This window comes from Falco cherrug, chromosome 3 (assembly GCF_023634085.1).
Source record: "Falco cherrug isolate bFalChe1 chromosome 3, bFalChe1.pri, whole genome shotgun sequence".
Classification (NCBI taxonomy): Eukaryota; Metazoa; Chordata; class Aves; order Falconiformes; family Falconidae; genus Falco; species Falco cherrug.
The window spans coordinates 78,631,917-78,657,008 of record NC_073699.1 but is presented as its reverse complement, the minus strand read 5'-3'; positions in this window follow the sequence as shown (position 1 = coordinate 78,657,008).

Genomic DNA, 25,092 nt, shown 5'->3' with positions numbered 1-25,092 from the left:
GCCACAGCCTTGAACTACCTGAGTATTAGTGTTGTAGGTTGGATAGTATTTTTCCAGGCCTTTATGCTTAGATAAACATTAACGGTAGTTTTGCATAACTAAAAGACTCAAATACTCATTGTTTTCCACAGAAATGATTGTTTACTATTGTGTTCAAACTTTGAACTTCATTTGAGGTATAGCATGTCCTATCCACTGGTGTATTACTCAAAAAAATGGAGGAGTAAGGATAGAAATAAAAAACAAAAATCACCCCCCAAGTCTTATTAAAGTTCTTGATATTTAAAGTACAAAGCATTCCTGCAACCTAAACATAGCTATTGCATTTAACTTTGTGCTGTTTTGTCTCCAATGACAATACAGTTGCTTTATTTTAGTCATGTTGCATATAACCACTATTTATTTATTATGTGTCAAACATAACAAAACCCCCCCCCAAAAAACCACAAAAGTGTTTTGTTTGAATCTACATCATTCTCTGGAGAGCAGCTCAACAGAACTGCAGAACAACAGTGTTTATAGTGCTTCAAGTAGGAAGGGGGGCAGGGAGAGGGAGGGGGAAACAGGTAAGTCTTCATTCCAGCCACAAGATTTACTAACATCCTATGGGCAGAGGTGATCACTCTTAACCTAGTGATGATAGCAAACATCACTGAAGAAATACAGCAATATAAAACAGCACCCGAATGGGTGGCTTAGCTAACCTGAGTTACCATCTTTCATCTGTGAGCTAAAGGTTAGAAAGTAGGATCTCTATCAACCATGACAAATATTCACTCTGGTTCTCATTCTCCCCACCTCATCCGGCTTTGCACACTAGAACTAGGAATAGAATCAGTTTTCCAAATCTCCAATATTATCACCGGCATAGATTTCCTCCTATTCAGCTGGGATGATACACACCTATCCTACACAACTAGGTAAAAAGGTTCTCCTGAATTTTTTTTTTATCCTAATCAGTACCTTGTTCTTGTTTGTTTAGGAAATAATAGTGAATCAGGAAGGCACAAAACTTTCATAATTCTCCCTATTTTCTCAAAGAGTTTATTGCTTTGTTATTTGCTTTTTGCCTGATTTTTTTTTTTCAGTTCCAGTTTTGAGACACTGGCTCTTGTTATACGTCCAAGAGCTTACTGAAATACTCTTCCTGAGGTTTTCTTCCCTGTGCAAACACTTTTAAAAGAATTTTAACCTCCTTTTTAGAGCAACAATAGCAGATGATAATAAAATGCTGCAGGCAATATAACCACAGGCATACAAACACAGAACATTAGGTATTTTCTATGTAAGCAGATCACAAGGGTGTTGAACTGTCAAAATCTTGAGGTTAGGAAATATTTCTTAACTTCAGTTTTGAATTAGGATGAAAATGAAGTTTGACAGAACCTCTAAAATCCTATCCTAGAGAATCTAAACACATTTATGCTGTGGGAATTTAGTACACTTTCAAATACTAAAGAATGTAATGTCATTCAAATAGAAAAATGTTTCCACAAGGGCTACTGACACACTTGGAGCATTTTAATTTTTATCTGTTCTAAATAAATTTATTTGTTGTCTCCAGGTTAGCAGGATCATCTTCTTCCTTCTGATATTTCACTTGCAGTGTTACATACCTAGAAAGGTAAAGTCATTTATTTTTCTGTGTTTTTACCTGATTTGAATTTTGAGTTTTTCTCCAGCTTAAGTATCTTTATCTTGTTCTCCCTCACATCCCCCTCAGACATCCTACCACTTTTATTACTTCTCTGTAGACCTTCACAATCATCCTGCATTCCATCCCTCAAGTTCTAGTTCAACAAGTATTAAAAAGCATCATACTATACACCTTCAACCTATGCTACTACTTCGTGTATCTAAAATAAGCATGCTCAAGTTAAGGCCCTCATATCTGCTTTGGTATTAAGAAAGGTTCATGAATTGGAAAGGACAATTTGTTTAGGGATGTTCCTCTGACAAAAAGCTGTATTGCTGGTGAACATTTTGTCCTTACCCCTGTTATGCTACTACATGCAATCAGATAGTCAGTCATCCCAACTTCACTCCTTGAACATCAGGTTAGTGTTCAGTTACCTCCGTATGTCTCCTTTCTGGAGAAATTATGACCTGATATGACAATTTTTTCTAAGATCTAGAAAGCCTCTGAGGAAACAGAGCAAACTCCCTCCCCAGGTAAACCCCATGGGAATGGAGACCTCCCTAAAATACAGCTCCTTCCCAGCACCACCCTTAATTAGATTGATAATGCCTTTGGTCACCAGGGGAATGCCACTGAGCAGCTAGAGCAGTTTATGTTATTCAGAGCCCTGGTTCTCCAGGTCTGCTGAATTCTGAAACATTTCAAACAATTTTCCACTGACTTTGCATGTTAATTGCTCACAAAAGCTGTAACTGAAAGCACAATAGTAATTTATTTTACCAGCTACTGCCCCAGAGTAGCAAGAGGAATACCTGTTGGAGGATTTCAGTGCCTTCTGGAACCCTAGGGGCTTATGCTTCTGTATTTCTGCAAATTATCTTGAAAACAAAAAGAGAGACCCTCATATTAAAAAAAAAAACAGTAGCAACAGACTTAAAAGAAAATAACACTGATTTTCTAGGTCAAGACTCGCAGCGCAATAAATGCTTTTCACAGTTTAAGATACAACAAACTCTGAGTGCCCACATGAGCAGCTTCAACAGTCCAGTGTGTCCATAACAATGAACTCTGAGACCCACAGTGCAGTATACTTATTATCCCAAGATGAAGCAATGCTGTTCACTTTTTATAACCCAGAGCAATCTAGCTAATCAGTTCAGTGAGTAGTATCAAATGATGGTGTTTTAATGTTGATAGCACTTTCATCTTAGAAATCTGGATTAAGCATCTGTGATGACCAGAGCTAAAACTAGAAGAGTTAATATTTTCCTATTCTCTGCAATAGGCACTATGTGAGCTTACAGCTGTAATATTCCTTTTTACTTTAAAATAAACCTTTGCTTTGACAGAAAGAAAAGGAAAAGGAAAAAGAAAGAAAAAAGAAAAGAATCTATCTCTCTGGCACCACAACACAGTGCTAGGAAGTGGAGCTCTTCAGATGACTGCAAATCACAGACCCATCAGTCATCTGATCACCTGGTTCTTTATGATCCTTTATGGCAGTAAGAACAAATCTCTGAAAGTAAAGAGAAATCGAAAAGCCTCATAAAAGCCAAATCAAACTAAAGCAAAGCAGCTTGAAGTTATCACCTTGTTTCACTTGTTACTGTACCCAACATACCAAGCATTGTAACCTAGGGACACTGAGAAAACACAAATTTTTTTGTCCTGGAAAATGGTCAAACAGCTTTCCGCAAACCATTTTAGAGTAAGACAGAAAGGAAAGTTAAAAAAAAAAAAAGAAAAGCCAGGTAACCATGCAAGAAACATATAGAGCTGAAGCACTGTGCTATTTTGCTCTGAAGCAGCCTCATGTCTGAAAGCCCCTCCATAACTGAAAGGGTTTTGTCAGCCATGCATAGAGAAGACACATGTCTGAATGTAATCATCTAAGTAGTGGATACAAAGGCATAGCCTAGGAATACATGTGGATTATTCAGTTAAAAAAAATATGGTTCAGATTTTATTTCAAGTGATTTCTCACTAAAACATCTGTTGAGACAGCAACTAAAAACTATTAGCAATAGAGAAGGTTGTTAGTTTAAAGGAATATAGCAGGATCAGAAGAGATTTTTTTTTCCTCATCACACATATATTCCAAGAAGGAAAAATGACAGAAGTTCACTTGTGTCCTTAACAGAATATGCTCTGATCACTTCTTCCCAAATACAAATATAGAGCAAATATATATTAATAGTCAAAAAGAACTTCTATAATACAGAAGGGAATAAATCTGTAAATCAGAAAGCAGCTAGTCAGAAATGTTGCTAAAGGACACCTAGAAAAGAAGATGTATAAAACTGGAGTGACTTTCAAAGTTCACGAAGCATCTAGTCACACTGTTATAAGCAATATTATTGTTTATCTTCCAATAGATTGAGTTGGTCAGTTGGTCTGAAATTATTTGAATAACAAATTTTGGAAGAAATCACCTTTTAGAATTCCTGTTAGAGGCAAGAGCAAAGGTCTCCTTGGTCCATGCCGTTATCTGCTGCACTACTCGCAGAGATAGACACAGCCTTATTCTAGCAGAGGTGGCTGGCAAAGGAAACCCAAGAGCAGGTAAACTTTGTGGCCTATAGATCGTAATTCCTATACATCTTGGACATTAATTCTGTTGTAGCAGGAAGCTTCAAAAATCCTTCCTATTCAGCCTGCAGTGCTGCTGAAATGCTGACAGTTTTAGAGGTGTGGACAGCCTACCCAGTTCAATCACCAAGTTTTTCACAAGGAAGAAAGGAGAGCTTCACAAATAAAAATAAACAAAATAACTATTTGTTGATTTACTCACAGTCTGAAAGAATCTAACTGACCCTCAGTTAGCAGGGACACCTTCCACTAGACCAGGTTGATCAAAACACCATCCAAAATGGCCCTGAACACTTCCAGGGATGGGGCACCCACATCTTCTCTGGAAAACCCGTTCCAGTGTCTCACCACCCTCACAGTAAAGAATTTCTTCCTAATAGGTAATCTAAATCTACCCTCTTTCAGCTTAAAGCCATTTCCCCTTTTTCCTATCACTACATGCCCTTGCAAAAAGTCCCTCTGCAGCCCGCTGATAGGCTCCTTCTAGGTAGTTGAAGGATGCTATATCATCTCCCTGGAGCCTTCTCTTCTCTGGGCTGAAGAACCCCAGCTCTTTCAACCTGTCTTCATAGGAGAGGTGATCCAGCCCTCTGATCATCTTCATGGCCCTCCTCTGGATTTACTCCAACAGGTCCATGTCCTTCTCATGTTGGGGGCCCCAGAGCTGAATGCAGGATTCCAGGTGGGGTCTCATGAAAGCTGCATAATACCAGTGACATATACTGGCAAAATTCCGTTGTAACCCTTGTAGTGTTGCTACATTGTACATCAAGATATTTCTAAAATTACCTACTTTGAGCTTCAACTGTTTTTCCAGAAACCAGTGTCACTAAGCATAACTGAAAGAATTTCATGAATTACTGAACAAGCCTCATTTAAAACTGAAAACTCTTCAAAGTGAGAAGCCAACTTTCCTTGTGCATCTGAGGACTTTGGTAACTCCCACCAATGGATGACTAAGGCAACATTTGTGCCAAGCAGGTGCATGTATGCTCACACACACGCTCATTCTTTCTGTTATCACTCTTAGAATACCCTGAGGAAACATACAGGAGTTTCTGTGCAAACAAAGTATCAGAATCAAGATCCTAAAACACACATTTCAGAATGGATTTGAGTAATGCAAGTCCAACACCATTATGCTCCGTGCTACAAAAGTACTGAACCAAAGGCTTAATGTCAGATCAGTTAAGAAACATAAAGCTGTTAACTTTCTCCTCAGAAGGAAGAAGCCATCTGAACAGGCTGTCAAGTATTTAGTAAATCAGAAGAATAAATTCAGCTGTGGGGTTAACTAAGCAAACCAGAAAATACCCATTCGGGAACATAACAACTTTCTGCCACAAATGTGTTACAGGTCTGGTACTTTGAGATCCCCAAAGAGGAGACATGCTGAAATATCAGCAGAGGCGAGGCTGGATGTGGCTTTGAGCAAGCTTGTCCAGTGGAATATGTCCCTACCCATGGCAAGGAGTTTGGAAATAGGGGATCTTTAAGGTCCCTTCCAACCCAAACCATTCCATGATTCTATGATTATATTATTTTTTTATTATTATTTGTTACATTAGCATAGGCACAAAAACAGCTTTGAGGTTTCTGAGGGTTCATGTTATATCATCCTACAATACACTGTTAGGTTCCACTGCATTCATACTAACATGATTGTACTTCCTTGACTCTTCATGAAAATGGAAAAGCCTTATGACAAATCAGAATTTCTACTGAATTAAGAAAAGACACCACACACATGCATTCACAACAGCTTCATTAGAAGACAGAGACCATAATAAAGTTTCTTCAAGTCTACAGAAAAGTGAGTTCCAGGGCTGAATGTGAATTCCTACAGCAATCCTAAATATACAGTTTCATTGTTTATTTCAGCATGGTCTTAAGGCATTTTTCCTAAAATAACACCCTCATGCAAGTGCTCTTGTTGAATGACACAGAACTGTTTAAAGAGCCTTTTTTAGTATTATAAATGTAGTACTTACCTGTTCATCTCCATTTGAAAAAACAGTCTGCTTTTGTCACAAAGAAAAGCTTCAGACACATTTACACATTTACAACTTGTGTATTTTCAGACATAATCACGACCCATTTACTTACAAGCAAAAAAAAAAATAAAATTAAAATAAATCATCCCAGGATATTTCAACTTTAAATTCTGATTTTATAGCCACAATAAAATACCATCTGTTTCAGCAAACTAGAGACTACTAACAAAAACCAACAAAACCCAAGGTGAACCCTCTGACTGTAACAGGACAATAGAAAAAGCATACTTTCCTAATGAGTTTGCATTTGGGCTTTGTCCCTCAAATACTTACTACCACCTGCACTATCCATAACCAAGAACAGCCTCAGCTATGATTTTAACTGTACAATACGCTGCTGTCTCTGCAGCAAGCAAAGAAATCCAAAGCAGAGGAATCCTCCTCATTATTTGTTTGATAGCAGCCATATTTTTCCTCATTTAAAAATAAGGGATGAGGGTGACAAATACCTAAGAGAATGAGTTACCTGAATTTACTTCTACACAAATATAAAAGGGAGAGACTTGTTTGTCCTTTTCATGCCTTCTGAACTGTTAAGTACAAGAAGAAAAGCAAGTTAGGTGATGCCACAGGAAGTCTGTTTAAGGTACCAGTTCAGGCCCGCCATTCCTTCTCCATAATCAGTGCAAATCTGCCTTCAGCCAGTGACATGAATCATCTCCATTAAGCAAAAGAATGGACAACAAAACAGGGTGTTCCTACAAAGCAGGGTCAAGTACCCATAACTGAACTACCAGTACCAATGACTTCTTATTATCATAACCATCACACTGATTTGCACAGGCTGACATGTCCTACATTCCAGCAGGATTAATTGATATATCCCCTGTATTGTGTTGTTTCTACTATCTTGCTTCCTATTCCACATTAACCAATCCAGAGCTATCAATGAAGATGCTTAACTGTGTTAGGTAGGCATAATACTGGATATAAAATGTACATCAACACCATTCAGAGGGTTAACTGAGTGTTCTTCCACTGAACTAGTGTCTTTTTCAGGCTTTCAGTGAAATGGACACCCCTGAAGATGGTAGGCATCCATCTTCATAGCCCCAGTGGGATTGGAATCAAGTTGTGGAACTCCTTGCCAAGGATATAGTGCATATTACAAAATTACACAAGTTCAGGAAGAGACTGGATGCATTCACAAGGAAATCCACTAAGTATGGAGAAGCCACAGGTGGATCTGGAATTCCCTGAGAAAAAACAGTCAAAAGTGAACAAGAATTAGGAATATGTATTGTAGATGCCCACCCTGCTTTTTTCACTCTTAGTAGCTACCCACTCAGCTTATTTATAATCTCCTAGTCATTTATCAGAGATAGTATATAAGTACACATGATTTGGTTTGATCCAGTACATATGCTCCTGTGGTGTAGATTTTCCAGGGCTCTTGACATGGAAAAAAATTATTTCCTTGCTATTGGCAACTTCAAAAAACTAGTGTCTTTTTAATGGCTAAGAATTACACTTTTAGACATCAACATCAGCTCTTGGCTAGTAAAAATACCAACCAGTAAAATGTGATGTTTAAAAAAAAACATAAACATAGTGGCACTGCAATCCATAAAGAGTTTAAAAAGCAGTGTTGTCTATTACTTTAAGACTACAGTTTACTATCTCAGTTAATCCGATAAACAAATGCCTGAGAAGGGGTTTTCCCAAAGGCAGCATCCCAAAAGTTTCTACCCATTTCATCTCTAATGGCATTAAACTTGCACATCACTTCTCCAAACATATACCAGCCAGTTCCTGGTGTTCCTTCAGCTCTAAAGATCAGTGAAACTAACAACATGGTCAGCTGTGGTTCATACGTTGCCTGCAGTACTGTTTCACTCATATCTAAGTAAGTCCATTAGTAAGACATATCCCCAGCTTGTTTGTGAATGACAGTCACTGTGCGTATGACATTATGGTGCCCTAATCCATTCTGGGTGCACAGCCTTTCTTCTTTGACTTTATGCCTCTGAAATACAGCACCTACAACCAATATATTCACACTGCTGTTGGAACCACAGAGACCTTTGTGAAATTACCTATAATAAATCTGTCCATCATTCCTAGCCATCCAGTCAAGCACAGCTGCTGGCAATACCTACTGTCCATAGCTCTTTCATGTTTCTGCTAAACCTGAAAAAGTTGTCCTGTGGTTCATTCATGTCATTGCAATGAGCTCCAAAACTATCCTTGGATTAGTTACTCTTGAGGCAGTATATAAAAACAGAGGAAACATTTTTCTACACTAACTCAGACTGCAGCAGTGAAGATTAAGGAAATTATGTTTTCAATGTATATCAGTTAAAACCTACAAGGACAACTGGATTTATACTCTACTTTTGACCTATTTTGCCTTCATCTTGCTGTTATTTTAAACCAGGTGAAAAGCACTGGATTTTTTGCATATCCGTTCAAAAATAAAGACAGACAGTCCATTCCAAAGCACATTTCTGTGCATCTGTTCAGACACTTGTAACCAGATGCAAGTGTTCACCACAAGGAAAATCTAATGATTTCTAAGACATCCATATCCTCATTCAGTTTACTGCCTAAAAATTCTTTAAAACTCATTCCCATCAAGTCCACTCTGATACTCTTGTTGTGTTTAGAATTCCAATAACCTGCAAGTTTCTCAACTTGTGTTCTCTCAATTTTTGTGGTCATAAAAAAGGGTGTCAGACAAAGAAGTGCACATGCTTGCACAGATATGTCCAAAATATAATTTCAGTAGCAGAAAGTGACACATTTGTAGTTTGACAAACGTTTTCCTCACGTAAAGGAGCAGCCCTGCAAAGCAGCTGGCAGTGCTCCACAGAACACTTGTCCACAGACTGGAACACCTGAGATCATACCATCTGGAAATGTCTTGTGTAAATAATTACAGCCAAAAACATAAAATAATTACTCTGTCCTGCTACTTTATAATACATCTGATAAATTGACAGTTTGACACTGAAAGTCTTTTTCTGAAAAATCTCTTTGTACTTACAGATTACATGGCTCTCCTGGGTGTATTGAAGACTTACCATTTGTGTGCAGCCAAAGTACTCTTTGCTTGCAGTACAATCCTGAAGTTTCAGTGCCTGAGTGCCAGCAATTATTTTATGTAATGCAACTTTTAAGGGGTTCAACTATTCAGACTATTGCAAAAATGAATTCAAATGACATATGATTTCCAAGTATAAAAATCCTGTGTTCTTCTTGCAGTTAAGAGTGACGCTACTGAAAGATAATGTATTGCCATTGGCTTCTGTCCCAATTTTATATATGCTAGATAGTTTATGGAAAATAATAGAGGTAATTGTTAAGGTGTGGGATTTGGGATTTTGGCTTTGTGGGCTGGGAGAAGGGGGTTTTAAACACACTCATGCAAAATTCTCCACTAGTCTACAGAGCTTGTGGATTTCCAATTTCATGCATAAAACTATACCCAGCCCAATTTTTTTTTGTTGTTACCTCATGTAAACCATTATGTCTACAACTTTTAAACACCAGAAGGTCAAAGTTAAGAACTGAGAAAAGCAGGTTTACAATGGCAGACTTATTGCTCAGCTTCTGCATTAGACAACAAATAGTAGGGAGGACTCCAAGTTGGTCATAGAAAAGAGCAAGTCTTGGAGATCATCATAATCTTATTTCTGGAATCCTGCCATCAGCTCTGATTTCCCTATGATTTTGAGTTGACATGATTGTTCTGTGGCCCTTTCAGACTCTCTGCTTCATCAATATTTATCTCTTTTGACCTTTCAGTGAGCCTCAGAATAAAACTTCCAGTTCTGATATGCACAAGCATTACAGAATCACAGAATGATTGAGGTTGGAAGGGACCTCTGGGTGTAATCTAGTCCAATGCCCTGCTTAAGCAGGGCCACCTGGTTCCAGCTGCCCAGGAACATGTCCAGACAGCTTCTGAATATCTCCAAGGATGGAAACCCTCTGAGCCAAATCATTCGGCCAGTTTTCAATCCACCTCACCGTCTTCTTACCCAGCCCATACATCAACAGTTGTCTATAAGGATGTCATGGGAGACAGTGCCAAAGGCACTACTAAATACCAGGTAGAAAATATCCATGGTTTTCCCCTCACCTAGAAGTCCACTCACTTTGTTTCAGAAGATTATCAAGCTGGTCAAGCATGACTTTCCCTTGGTGAAGCCATGCTGACTACTTCTGATGATTTTCCTTTATTTAATGTGCCTGGAAATGGTTTCCAGAAATAACCGCTCCATCACCTTCCCAGGGATAAAAATGAGGCTCAGCAGCCTGTAATTCCCAGGGTCCTCCTTCCTGAAGACAGAGTGACATTTGCTTTCCTCCAGTCTTCAGGTACTTTTCCCTGCTGCCATGATTGATCAAAGATTATTGAGAGTGGCATTGCAATGACACCTGCTAGCTTCTTCAGCAATTCTGAGCACATCCCGTCAAGGCTTATGGACTTACCTATGTCCAGTTTGCCAAAGTACACCCTGACCTGATCCTTTTCCACCAAGGGTATGTCTTCCTTTCTCCAGACTTTCTTCCTGTTCTCTAGGACCCCTAAGGCTAGTCTTGCTAATAAAGACTGAGGCAAAAAAGGAATTCAGTATCTCAGTCTTTTCCATATCCTGTATAACCAGGTCGCCCATCTTTTTAAGTAATAGCCTCGTATTTTCCCTAGCCATTTTTGTGTTGCCTATGTACTTACAGAAACCCTTCTTGTTGTCTTTCACATCCCTGGCCAGATCCAATTCCATTTGGGCTTTAGCTTTCTTAACTTCATCCCTGGATGCTAGGATAGAATCTGTATTCCTCCCAGGCTTCCCATTCCTTGCTTCCATCCTCTGTATGCTTCCCTTTTGTGTTTCAGTTTGGCTAGGAGCCACTTGTTCACCCACACAGGCCTCCTGGCATTTTTGCCTGACTTCATATTCACTGGAATGAAACTCTTGACCTTGGCGGAGTCTTGACCTTGGTGATTAACCTGCTTTCTTAGCTCTCCCTTCCCTCCAGGTCCTTATCCCATAGGACTCTTCCAAGTGGACCTTTAAAGATGCCAAAGCCTCCTCTCCTGAAGCCCAGAGCTGGAACTTTTCACACCTTTCCCTGTCCGCAGGGATCCTGAGCTCCACCATTTCATGGCCACTGCAGCCACTTTCTTCCTAGTAGTCTTGCATAGCTTAGTTTTAGGTGGACCAGGTCCTTTGCTTGTAGACACTTTAGGTTCTTCAGTAATCTTTCAGGATGTAATCACACAAAACCCAACATGAAACATTTAGACAAAGTAATCAGAGAACAAAAAGCAAACTTTTTTCCATAGTAAAAAGAAGTGGAATGACCATCATCATTTTAATCTTAAAAGAATAAGTTGATGGAGTATTAGCTGTAAGCTTTTTGCAATACATTAGCTTTGTCTTTTTTCCATTCAAAATAAAAAAAAGAAACTTCTTATACAAGCTAGTTAGACAAGAGAGAAATGTTATCCTCTATTATGCATCATAAAAAGTACTTATTAAGTTTATAAGTAGAAACATTTTCATGGCATTATGAGTGCAAAATGCCTGCTAAATGATAAAGTGAGGGAACAGAAAGGAAAGGAAAAGAGGAAGTTTCCAAAGATGGTTATTATGTACTAAGGAATTCTGCTTACTTTTTACTGAATTCTGTACTAAGGAATACGATCCTGTATTTTTCAGAAGACAGCACTTCCGCTCATTGCCCAAGTCCACAGTTTGTAAAAGGTGTCTATAGATTGTACTGCCTTTATGCATGTATTTAAGTATAGCTACTTATGCACACATGTTGTTCTGGCCTAGCTTTGTCATTTCTTCCACAAGGTTTTATGTGGCAGAGATGCTGCTCTCTGTTCCTATTTCTTTCATGATGAAGATCTGGGACTATGCACAATCTGTGTCCAATTAAATTGATTTACATCAAGTGTGAAGCAATTTTGGAGCATAGATTTATTTTCAAAAGCATCCAAATCCCTTAGAAGGCTTATTTTTCATTAAAAAAAGGTAAGAGTTTAGGGCCTAATCACTGACAAAGGCTCTTTAGATAATATCTGCTTTTAATGACAAAAGCTTCTTTTGTGAGTTTTTCTGAACAGATTAGACTCTCCCAGTCCCCCATTTTCAATCCTCCCTGTTTTTCCATATTCTGTGTTACAGTTCTACTTCTAATGTCTGTCAAGTTGAGTAGAAACAAAGCATAAAATAGAAGGTTTTCAAAGGGTGCAATACTGAGAGCAAGTGCTTCGTGAACAAGCCATTATTCAGCCTTTAAATGTAGTCACCATTACTGATTGCACTCCATTTTTCTTGACAGCATTCTCAAATATAAACAAGTAGAGATTTCAGATTAATCTGTTGTGGGTAGACAAGAAGAAATGTGTACAATTGTATTGGTCAGAATTGTGATGTTAGTAAAGATAGAGTATCACATGATTCAATTTAGGATAAGATCCTTTGAAAGACGTGAAGGACAAGGGTACTCCCAAGTACATGTAGTCTGACTTGCTATTAGACGCCAGTTTGCACAATAGGAGAGATGCTTCTTATAATGATATTTATACATGAAAACCTGTCTTTCAAATTTCCTCAACTGCGTTGAAACTAAATAGTGGTTTATTTCTATTTTTTCCTCTGTGATAGAGCAAACAACATTTCCCAGATGTCTGCGTTGTTATACAGCAAGAAGTATTTTGGTCCCTTGACTATAAAACTCAGAAGTGAGAAGAACCAACAAATCAGCTGCCCCTCCATACCTCAGAGTGCTCAGGAAATTTCTTCACCTACACCAGGAAATATGGAGTATGAGGTGGTTACAGACTGTTGAATAAATTAGCCACAAAACATTTATGAACTTTGACAGTCCAGAAATAAGCTTTCTCTGCTTTGCAAGGCCATTTTCATAGAAGTTGGTCTAGATTATTCAAGCTTTACACTTACATACGTTAAGACACTAAAATGCAAAAACATACAGCAATATTTTTTTTCCTTATTGAGCTGTAGTTCATGTGGTGCTTTTCCATACAGCAAGGATAAAGAACTGTGGCAAAGATACTTCATACAGCCACTCAGTTTCAACAATGCTCAAACTGTGTCATCAGAGAGGTGGAAGGCACTATAATCAGAAATCTGGCATCTAGTTGGCAAATTTTTCCCTTGCAGTTAATCAGTCAGTTGAAAAGCTAGATACATTAAGTTCTCCACAGAAACACACAAAATCAGACTTTTTGTTCAATTCAGGCATTCTTTATTTATATGTAATATTTAACTAGCTCTTCAGAGAAAGCCTAATCCAAAAGTTTCTCAGGAAGCAGCCTGGAATCTTATCTACTTGTCATGGTTTAACCCCAGCCAGCAACCAAGCACCACACAACCGCTCGCTCACTCCCCCTCACCCAGAGGGATGGGGAGAAGAATCAGAAAGGAATGTTAAACTCAAGGGTTGAGATAAGAACAATTTAGTAGGTAAAGCAAAAGCCATGCATACTTTTTGAAGCAAAACAGGGAATTCATTCACCACTTCCCACGGGCGGGCAGGTGTTTGGCCATCCCCAGGAAAGCCGGGCTCCATCACGTGTAACGGTTACTTGGGAAGACAAACACCATAATGCCAGATGCCCCATCTTGTCGCCCCTTCTTCTTCCCCCAGTTTCTATACTCAGCACAACGTCCCATGGTATGGGAATACGTCTTTGGCCAATTTGGGTCACCTGTCTTGGCTGTGCCCCCTCCCAATTTCCCGTGCCCCTCCAGCCCTCTCCCTGGCAGGGCCCCAGAAACTGAAAGGTCCTTGACTTTGTATAAACATCACCCAGCCACAAGCAAACCCATCAGTGTGCTGTCAACATTGCTCTCACATCAGAGCCAAAACACAGCACTGTACCAGCTACTAAGAAGAAAACTAACTCTATCCCAGCTGAAACCAGGACACTACTGAAGAGACTTTGAGAATGGAAAACAATGCTAACTTTGGAACACTAATATTTGAGGCAGAACTTCCTCCTGTTTGACCAGGCAAGACAGAAAAACAATGAAAGGTGGGGCTTACTAAAGCCAGGCTCCCCAAAATCTGTGTCAGGATAGTTTCCTGACCACTTTTTCTGTTGTTTTGCTATTACTGGGGAATGTTTCACTAAAACAAAAGCTGTAGAAAACCAGGCTTAATTTTCTTCACAAGGTGCCACTTCTGTTCTCATTCTGATTTTCACATCATTTCAGTCCAAGAATCACACCAGCAGGCTGGAGTCTAAGAAAAGAAAGATAAACCACACTTATTCTGCAGCTTCACCTCAAACTTAAAAAGACACACGCAGTTACTACAGAACAGGAGAAGGAATGGGAGAAAAGGCCAAAAGAAACAGCAAGAGTAAAGAATTCAGTATTATAGTTCAATGACGCTTTATTCGGAATAAAAATCAGGCTTACAAGATTAGGAAGAAATACAGGATAGACTCTAGAGTTGTTTCACTTTTAAATTCAAATTTAAATCTCCATGCTTTTAAAAACTGAATTTTAAATTGAAAGCAGAACCAGACACTCTCCCTTAAAAGCTGAGCACTACATGCTACTTAAATAATAAACACATTTTAGTCATAATTTATGTTCTTACTTCTTCACTCCCAACATATCTGTGGTAATTCACATAAGCAGATGGAAAAATGAGTTTAATTTCCCTCCTCAGGATTCAATATTTTAACATTTACCTGTAAATTAAAATCTGTTTATAACAAATACATTGTCACCACTGTAATTTTATGCTAACTACTGATAAATTACATGATTATACACAGATTCTGAGGATTTCCAAATGAAATTGATTGCTCTTTCATATTAAACATCTGACTCATTACATCTCCAGGGTACCATTTGGTAACAAAAGCTGATCCCAGCTTTGTCTGTTTCTTCGACTATTTCCCTTTATTAAATATAAATATTTAACACAACAAAGCTAGGAAAAAAAAACCCTCTCAGAATTGCAATTATATTTGAAGTAGATGGGGTTTCAGGAACTGAAGCAAACCAGAAGAAAACATACAAGTGTCAGACAGTTGTTGGCAAGTTACCCCAGAAGAGAGTAGAACCAAACTTTCTTAAGAAAACTAAGCCATTATGAAGTAAGAATGCATCTTGAAATAAAGAAAGGATACAATTTCTTCCATACAACAACAGGAAAACAAATAACTAAATTACACTAGAGCTTTGAAAAATGTGGCTTTTGTAACAAGAAGGTAGAAAACTTCCTAGCAGTTTGCCATAATCACTGTTTGAGCAGTTAGTAAATAACCTTTCAGTTTTCTGTTGAACTACGTCCCTGCTCATTCCCACTCCCCTCCTTTTCCCCAGTAGATTTTTATGAAGATTTTGGCAGGGCATTTTCTAGAAAACAAAATCAGCATTGGCACACCACTTACTTCCATGATATGTAAGTAAACTACAGTAACAGTTTTTCCTCTGGCCTCCTGCTTTTAGAAAGAGACCTGAATTCCTTTTAGAACAAGCCAAGTCCAGCAATTAAATACTTTCAAGACACAAACAAACACACCATCCCCGACCCCCCTCCATCACTGGAGATTAGCATTAGACAGGTCACCTGCACAAAAATGGATACAGCCCATCCTAGAAGTTGTTTTGTGCTCAACACCAGCACAACGTTTTTAATCAGTGCAGTGGGTGGTGGATCCCTAGGAGGAGAGGCTTGCTTTGTATGATACAGCTGTTTTACAGGGCAAAGTAATTGCCTAAGCATAGAAAAATAATGCACAGGTACCCATAAAGGTGATATAGGGGACAATATTCCAGGTTTATAACTAACTAAGTGGAAAGGGCCTGCCTTTACAGTGAATCAGGGGAAAAATGTAAAGGAAAACCACACAAAGATAAAACTTCAAATAAGGAAAAGTAATTCCCGAAGTTACACAATGTCTTTCACTCACAGAGGGAAACAAAGATGGGAAACTTGATGTACAGAACAGTTTTTGCATAATTCTGTCTCAGTCACCCCAATTTCTGTTCATGCTAATTATAGCAAGCTCCTTTTGAAGTATTCGTTCTCTGTGGATATGAGTTATGCCCATGTTCCTGCTTCCTCTGAACAGAGCATGCCAAGCATGATGAAAACTATTAGAAAAAGCATTTAAGATTAAAAAAAAAAAAATCACTAAATACAGTATTTTTCTACTTTTATTGTTGTTATTATTCATGGTAAAGACATTTCATTGTCTAGAAATTATAATTGCATAAAGGAAATATTTTAGTGTCCCAGGCCCTAATTTGCACACCTATAGTTCAAATTTTAGAATTAATCTGGCTGCATGCAAAGTTGTGCCCTTAATAAATGTAGTTTTAGATTTACTTGACACACACAAAAATAGGATTAGACTTTTATAGAGAAAAAAAAAGAGAGAGAAAACTATAAAAAAAGGGATATTAGCTGAAATGAACATGAAACGTCATTGATTGCATTTCTCTGTGCAACGCTTTCAAAATATAATGTGTTAACTCATATCACAGAATGATGTTTGATATTCACATTTAAATACCTGATGATACAATCATTCATGTAGAACCAACATAAAAAGCACCATGTTATACACTCAGAATTGACAAAGTTTTGAATCTCCACCTGTCTTTCCTCAGGTCTTTTACCATTGATTCAAAAATTGCTATATAATCAGAAATACATGAGCACGTATATAGCTCTCTAAAAGGAATAAATCTTCATTAGATACCTTGTACTAATAAATATCTATCATTGGGGGAAAAAAGAAACTGTTAACAGAAGGACATTTCATACTAATCAAGGTGTCCTTGGCTGACTTATATAGTGGTTTCTGACATAATGAGGACCATGACAAAGTTTGTGTTCCAAAATATTTTATGTCATTTTAACCTTGCCCACAGGCACCAAGGTTAGTGTTAATCATTCCAGTCAAAGCCATTAACTTTGAAGAGCTAAAACCTAAAAAAGGACATTAATGAACTCAACAAAATACCAGTAGTTAATACATCGGCTCTTTAGGCGAGTTCATTACTCAGATACTGCACAACAAGTGCCTCAGAGTAACAGCAGCCTCACAGGATGCTGCATTCTGTACGTGACAGAACTGATTCAAATCTGAAAGACGCCATGTAAAACAAACTGGTCAACCACAGAAAAATTTAAATTCACCCACAACACCAACAGTCTAGAGTGTTCTAGGACACCAAATGAATGAAAGCAGATGATCTAATCTGTTATCTACTGTTTAAGTGTCTGTTCTCTAGATCAGTGGTTTCCATTTGACCATGTACATCTATTGGAAAAATAATTTGAGCATGTACACCCAATATATCTTCATTTCTTTCTTTTAAAACTACACACATATACTACTGTACTAATGTACATTATGCACATTTTAAAACACATACAAAAATACAAATTAAAAAGGGTGAAAGATGAAATAAACAATATATTTAATCTTGATTTTGCTTATTAACGGTACCTTTCTAACCTATTAACAGTGAATAAAAACTCTTTTTGCTCTCCCAAAAAACATTAATAATTTTTTAATTTAATGTTTTTTTAGGGAGAGTTATGTGATCAAATATGCTCCATTATTTTTTACAGTCTTGGTGTTAAGCCAAACTGATGCAGTAATTCAAAGGTCTGATTCAAAATTCAGTTTATTTTGATACTGATCATTTCCATTTCTGAGGGCCAAGTTCCTGTGAGATATGATTAGGACATCATTGGTTTTACCTCGTAACATGGCTGACAAAAAGCTTCTTCTAGGAGTAGAAGTGTCAGCTCTGCCATTTTCTTGTTATTCATTTGTGCTCACATTACTAGTGTTAGTGAATCCACAGTTTCTTTGCAGGAATCTTTTTAAAACACTTGCCTGTTTTGTGGGGGTTAGTTTAGTTAAAGCTGGATAATATCATGTTTAAATCCACTTAACCGGACACACAATAACTGTAATATAACACAATATGCTTAAAACGAATGAGTGAATGAAGGCGTCAATGTCAACCTCCACATTTTGAGGCATCCGCTCTTCCCTCAGGGTACCTTGTGTACCATGCCTTACACATAGCCATCTGACATGGACCAAGTGAGGGCACCAGTGTCAAGCCATATATTAAATATTAGTAAAGCTTAATTTTGTTCTTCTTTTTCCTAACCTAAAAAAAAAAAAAAAAAAGACATTCCAATATTTTTTCCCACACCCCAGTGGATCGTCTTGCACACACACCATGGCAGGCACACCTCACTTCAAACTTGATGGGGATATTAGCTGAACGTAGCTCTTCCACAACATCTGCCATCAGCAGGTCTGGAAACACTTCACAAATGAGTCAGCATTACTCACTCCTATTTAAAACATGAAGAATTAAAGTCCAAGGAGGTAAACTTAATTGTGTTATGTTACCATTTATGCTGCTGATTGGACCATAAACAACCAACGTAGACTTCTAGGCTGGGCACCACTGGAGATGTACACCAGACTACCTTCCATCATTCTTACCTCAAAAGTCAAGGAGGGTTAATTCTGGGAAAAGCAACACTTTGCAACCCCCTAAAAATTTGGGCAGTTCCAGATAGCTGTTTCCTGAAGTGGTTCCTCAATCTAAATTATACCAGGAGCTCCTCTAGCCAAGCTAAGACAACACAAAGGTGACACAAATAAAATTCAGCAGACTCTTCCGAAGTAATTAACAAAAAAGTTCAGTTAAAGGGAATTGCCACACGGCTGGGCTATCAGCAGCTTAACATAACTCTCTACCATACATTTGAACTCTAGAAATCCTGTGGAAGCCTATGATAAAACAAAAAATAGATCACGTTAATTTTATCAAATGCAAGATGCAGAGTGAGGGAGCAAACAGACAGTGAAATTACTGCATTGTAACCCTTGAGCTGGCTCTATATGGAAAGATGTGATTTATCTGCAAGTTAGAAATAAGTAAAGGGGAGTGAGCCAAGACACTTTTGAAGCTAGGTCCTTAATAAAAACTTGATGCCACAAAGTCAACAAGGACAGCAAAAAGGGGGTCAAAATCTCTCCATGCAGTGATGTTCCAGTCATACATCAGCCTCAGATTGCAATGTCAGCCATGAAAAATGCCTTTGGCACAACATTTTATAAACTAACATGTAGTATGGCAAGAGTTTCCATTATCTAAAACAAAACACACAAAAACCCCAAAAAACAACCCACACCTGAGTTTGTGAGCTGGATCTGGTTTCTCTTAAGATGAACTGCATGTGATTATCACAGAGTAAAACACACCTGGGAAAGACAGGCACATATCAATGGAGCTTCAGACTCTCCCTGATCCTTACAATCTTTTTACCCCTCTTCTCTGATTTCTCTGATACTCCTCTAAGTCTGCCTGTTTCTGCTGGGAGGACTGTCTCTTACAGGGTTCCCCCAGATGTAACCGCAACACAGACTATTTATTGCTAGACCAATGCACAGACCTAGGAGACAGTCAAGGTGTGGAGAACAGGATCATCTCCAGCTCGGTGCAGACCCTCATAATCCACTCTTTCCATCCCTCATCCATACAGGTACAGAAATGCCAAAATTACAGAAATAAAATCTCCTGAGGAGGACTGAAAGGTTTGCAACTCCTAAGGAATACACCAGTACCTTACAACCACTTCACAAAACAAAAAACAGAAGCCGGTGGGGATGGGGTGGGGAAACCAAGGGCTAACCCGTAGCCACATTGAAAGAATCTGTATTGCATTAAAAACAGGTATTGAAATTATTCAAGCCTTTCCCAGAATTCTCCCTCAATTTCTTAAAGCATTTTGTTTTTTTAATATATTTAGATCACTAAACCTCAAACCTTGCTGTAGCACTAAACAGCTCTAACTGCTTTCCAGCTCATTCATTATATCTCATCCCTTGTCTTATTCTGCCTAATTTCCTTCTCCAGATGAACTCTCTTATTTAGGAATCAGTCCATCAGCTCCTTTTGTTCTGCAAGCTTCTATAAAACTGTCATAGGCATCTTCATTCAGGATGGCCTCAGTCTAAAGTGTCATTAAGCAGTAAAGGGAATAGCTATCTTGGTGGTTAAAAGCCAACACCATTTTAAATAAGAAAAAAACCTGAAGAATGAATGCCTTATCAATCTGTGAACACTTTTATGGGATGGGAAAGAAAAGTCACACCCAGAATTGGTTTGCTACAGCTGCTATCATTAAACTAAATTTGAAACCTTTCTAATTTCTATGTCAGAAATACACACTTCTTGATTCCCAGTCTTAGAAAAATGTACAGTGAAACCTCTCTGCCCTGCAGAACATTGCCAAAATTAGCCAATAGTAGTAGATGACAGAACAGTGTTTTTATGAACTCAGCATTCACTTAGAGTGAGCTCTTCACAATACTGGGGTCTTTGACTGTCTCAAGCTCTTAGCCAAGCTGTAGCAAACATGACCTTCTTGCTGGATATACACTATGACCTTCCTACAAACTCTCTATATATTTGCTGTCTTGTATTCTTTAGACTACATGTAATGAGTCACAACTAAGGGAAACTTGTACATTTCTATTTTGTGAAGTCCACCACATTAGACACTTCATTTCCACTCTACAGTTGACAAGTTTGTCTGTAGTTGTCTGGCAACTCTAACAGTATGTATTAGCTCTAAACACTTATCAGAAGTAGGGAAGAGCTGGACAGCTTGAGAGAGACAGGAAGGGGATTTTTTTTTTCTTGATTTACTCCTAAAAGACACACGATTTCATTGCCATCTCAAAATAACAGCGACTTGCTGAATTAATTAGTATCTTGTCTCTGATACATGTGATGTGACTACTCTGACACTGAAACATCTCTGAAGAATGCAGAATTATTTTAACCACAGCTTTGTAAGCTGCAGACAACACAAAAAACGCAAGGTCAGAAGACAACCTCATCTCAAACAAGTGGAGACAGTAACTAGAGGCCTAATCAAACATGTAATATTTTAAGTCTGCATAATAAGAAATGGATGTACAAGAAATCTCACTAGATATATAGGAAATCAATGAGTAAAGAAAATGAACACTGGCCTGAGTTCATTTTAAAGAACAAAAGCATACAGAATTGTCAGGGCAAGGATTAGGTTTTTTGTGAATAAATCTTAGTCCTGTTCAGGATGATGTGTTCCTCTCATGCCTCCATCTAAACCATTCAAAGTTTCTCTATAAACTTCAAAGGACAGAGGTTGAGTCCGTAACAGCTGCAGAGAAAGGGATTACTTAATGTTGGATCTTACATCGCTTTTACCATGACACTTCCTACATTTAGTGGTATATGTTATCTTTCTGAAAGCTCAAGATAAGCAACTCTTCTTTCAGTATAAGGTTCCCAGTTGCAAGGAAAAGCTTGAAAATATTCTGTACAGAGCACACAAGCATGCGCTCTCTCTCCCCTCTCCCCTGCTCTCCTCCTAAAAAAATTAATCCATTTTAAAAAATGTATTATTTGTCATCATTATTTGGGAAGGAAAAAAGTCCAAGTTATTAAATAGGTAGGATTGTCCAGCTCACCTCTGAAAATCCATGTTTGAGTCCTAAAGACAGGACTGCAATCTCGGTCAAATTTTACATATTTTAGTCTCCAAAAGTATTATATTTGCCCTCAATACTTAAACTGTTATACCACACAGGTCATCTGTTCCATAGCATAATGAGAGTAAGGTCTCTGAGTTACAATTGCCAATAACTTCTAAATATCATCAAGCAAAATACATACTAACAGCAGAAACATTCTTCAGTTGTTCTTCCAGCCATCAAGTCCAAGAAGTGAGAATTTTACTTGCTCACTTACTAAATAAAATATAACATTTGGAGGGGGTCCAAAGCCCTCTCATTATAGGCAATGACTTCAGAAATTTGACTATCATGCCCTTGAAAAGCATTAACAAAACAGAAAAAAAAAAGAAAGAAAAAAAAAAAAAGCTTGGACAGAAGGTTTTGGTAGTGGTATTCGTGCTCCACAGAGGCTGTGTCATCAAGATCACTTTTTTGGAGCCTCTGGTATTCACTATTTTGTTCATTAGCATCTTTTGAGACCTTTTTAGAAGTTTTGTTCAGCAACATTACAAATATCTGGTCCCTGGTACTGCTGAGGTCTCTGTTCTCTATAGACAATCTCCAAACAAAGCTACATACCGATTCATTGAAAATACACAGAAATTATCAGCAATAGTCTAAACCAAATGTGTCACTAGTTTACAGACATCTGTCTCAATAAAAGCAAGTCTGAAGCTAAACCACAGCAAATCTGTTTTCCTCTGCACATTCTGTAGAATTAGCAAGTAACATCTATTCTCATAGACCAGAGTCAATCAGCACTACAGACTGATCTATGCCATTTAAACAAGGGGATCTCTCAAGCTCTCAGATATTAGACACTCATTTTTGTTCTTCCAGGTGAATACCCCAACTACTAGGCTACCAAGTCAGTCTCACCATCAATGTCTTGAATGCATCGCAAGAAAGTATGTTCCTCCTTTTCCAGTTCCAACTAGCCAGCTCACTCTGCAGAGTGGGAGGAATACCTTCCACTACGGGCATGTCAAGACTTCAAGAGAGAAGGGCTTCTCGTACAATTGCTTCTTTCACCTAGTGGGCCTAGTGACAAAGTGATTACTATCTCTGCTGCCAGATCTACCAAGTAAGCCCTGTGACCCTGCTCCAATGTAGTTTCTCAGTCTAGAGATTATTACTTAACTGAGGAAAGAAAAAAAAAGGATCATTATTTCACTTACGTTGTCAGAGTGTTTTAGAGTGAACAGAATGCTTGTGAAATAACATTCTTAAAGAAAGGCAAAGAACTGTCTGTCCCTATTCTGTTTTTTCCCCTAAAAATTCCATTCTGCTTATATGACAGAAATCACTGTTAGCAGACCACATCCTCTCATCTCTACAGCCATTAACTGTTCTACCATCTCTAGTAGAGGACAATCTTTCCTGCTAAAATGACAGATTCCAAGAAATGGCAACACAGAGAGCTACAGAAAACTGGATTCTGCATCAAGCCAGCTGATAGGACTTTCAAAAGAGAGGTCAAAAAAATTACATTCTGGAGTGAACTTCCTTTATTAACATAAAAAACACCAAGTACTTGATTATGGTTATGTTTCCAGATATAGTAGTTAGGAGACTTTATAACAGCAAGAGATTATTTGCTTTCTACTGTAAACCATCATTTTAACCTTCATTTATTAAGAAGTTTCACCTGCTACCTACCAAGCCTTGTTGCTTCTGATCTTACAGAACAGATCTTGCAACATCTGTGAAGTCTGAAGCAGTTAAAAGCATTACAACATTATAAAACCGAGGCAGGGGAGAACAACCTGCTGGCCTTAAAAGAAAATCTACATTTTATAGAGTTCATATTAACAAAATAGTGAGCGAAAAACTACACATTGTGTTACCCTATTTATAGCTCAAATTACGTGATAATGACTAGATTCCGTAATGAGATAGTGGTTTTGTGAAAGGTGTAATAAATTATTTCAAAATGAGAAAAAAAAAATGAAGGGATTACAAAAGAGATATTAAGAGATATCTTAAAGTGTCCAAGGGGAGAGCTTAATGACAAATATATGGCTGCCATTAAGGTGCAATCCATCATTAGCTTAATTATCCCTGGTAATAGTTAGGTGAAAACATAAGCTTCCTTAGGAAAGAATGGTTTACCTCTTCCCAAGATGCTCCCCAAGACCAAAACTAAAATCTCTACTAGATTATGGTCTTCTCCACACATAGCTTGTTATTAGAATGAGCTACTTTGGCTGTTTTCTCACAAAAAGAGAGCCCTAAGGAAGAGCTGAAGTAACAAGGATATCAAACAGCTTGCTGCCATTAAGGACAACCCTTGCTAGGATATCCTGGAGCTTCTAGTCCAATTGGCAGGAGATGCTAAATCCTCCCAGCAGAAGCAAAAGAGCCTCAGTTCTCCTCAAAGCCCCACAGAACTGCTGGCCACTTTAAAGAGTTTTCCTCAGACTGGAATCTCTGGATTGCTTCAGTCAGCAGGAGAAAACCTACCTAGGCTGCATAACCAAAACAGTCTGAAAATGGTAGAAGATCGAAGAGAACAGAAAGCCTGAAAGAAACATTTTTAAACACCTCTCTTCACAACCCTGCTTCCAAAATAGAGAATATGAGCTGGCATTCCAGTGTCTTCCAAAAAAAATCTGAATCACACAAGACAGACTTGCAACACTGTCAAGAAAACACATCACATCCTTCCTGTTTGTGACACAGGGTCACACAACCAAGGTCTGCAGTACACCAAGGCACTCTGAGCTCATGCTTGTCTGTATCACTCTCCATGATGTAATTCCTCAGGGCTCTCCTCCTTCCCATTGCTCTCCATATTCTCTACCTTTAAGGAAATTTAAAGTCAAACACCAACACTGAAGAACACATAGATTATAAGATCACGGGTATAAGCTGGTTACTCAAAGTATGTAAACTATGAAGCAAAACACTGAGAAAAAAACAGTAGTTCTTGAGACTGCATTAAAAACAGCAAAGGCTGGGGAAAGAAACTTACAATAAACAAACCAGAGTAGGTGGACCACATTATCCAGCTGTACATCACACCATCTACAACAAGAGGACAAGACTTTCAGGCAACCCTCACTCCAGAATCTCTATCTACCTAAAAGAGTTATGACATTTTTTGAAAACTTAATTTATGTAATTGTATACTGTTAGCACATCACTTCACTGGTTTGACCTTTCCACTATCACACTGCTGGAACCATCAGTTAAGTTACACTGCCATAAGACTGGAGCTATATATGTGAACTTAGCCCAAAAACTCTCATAAA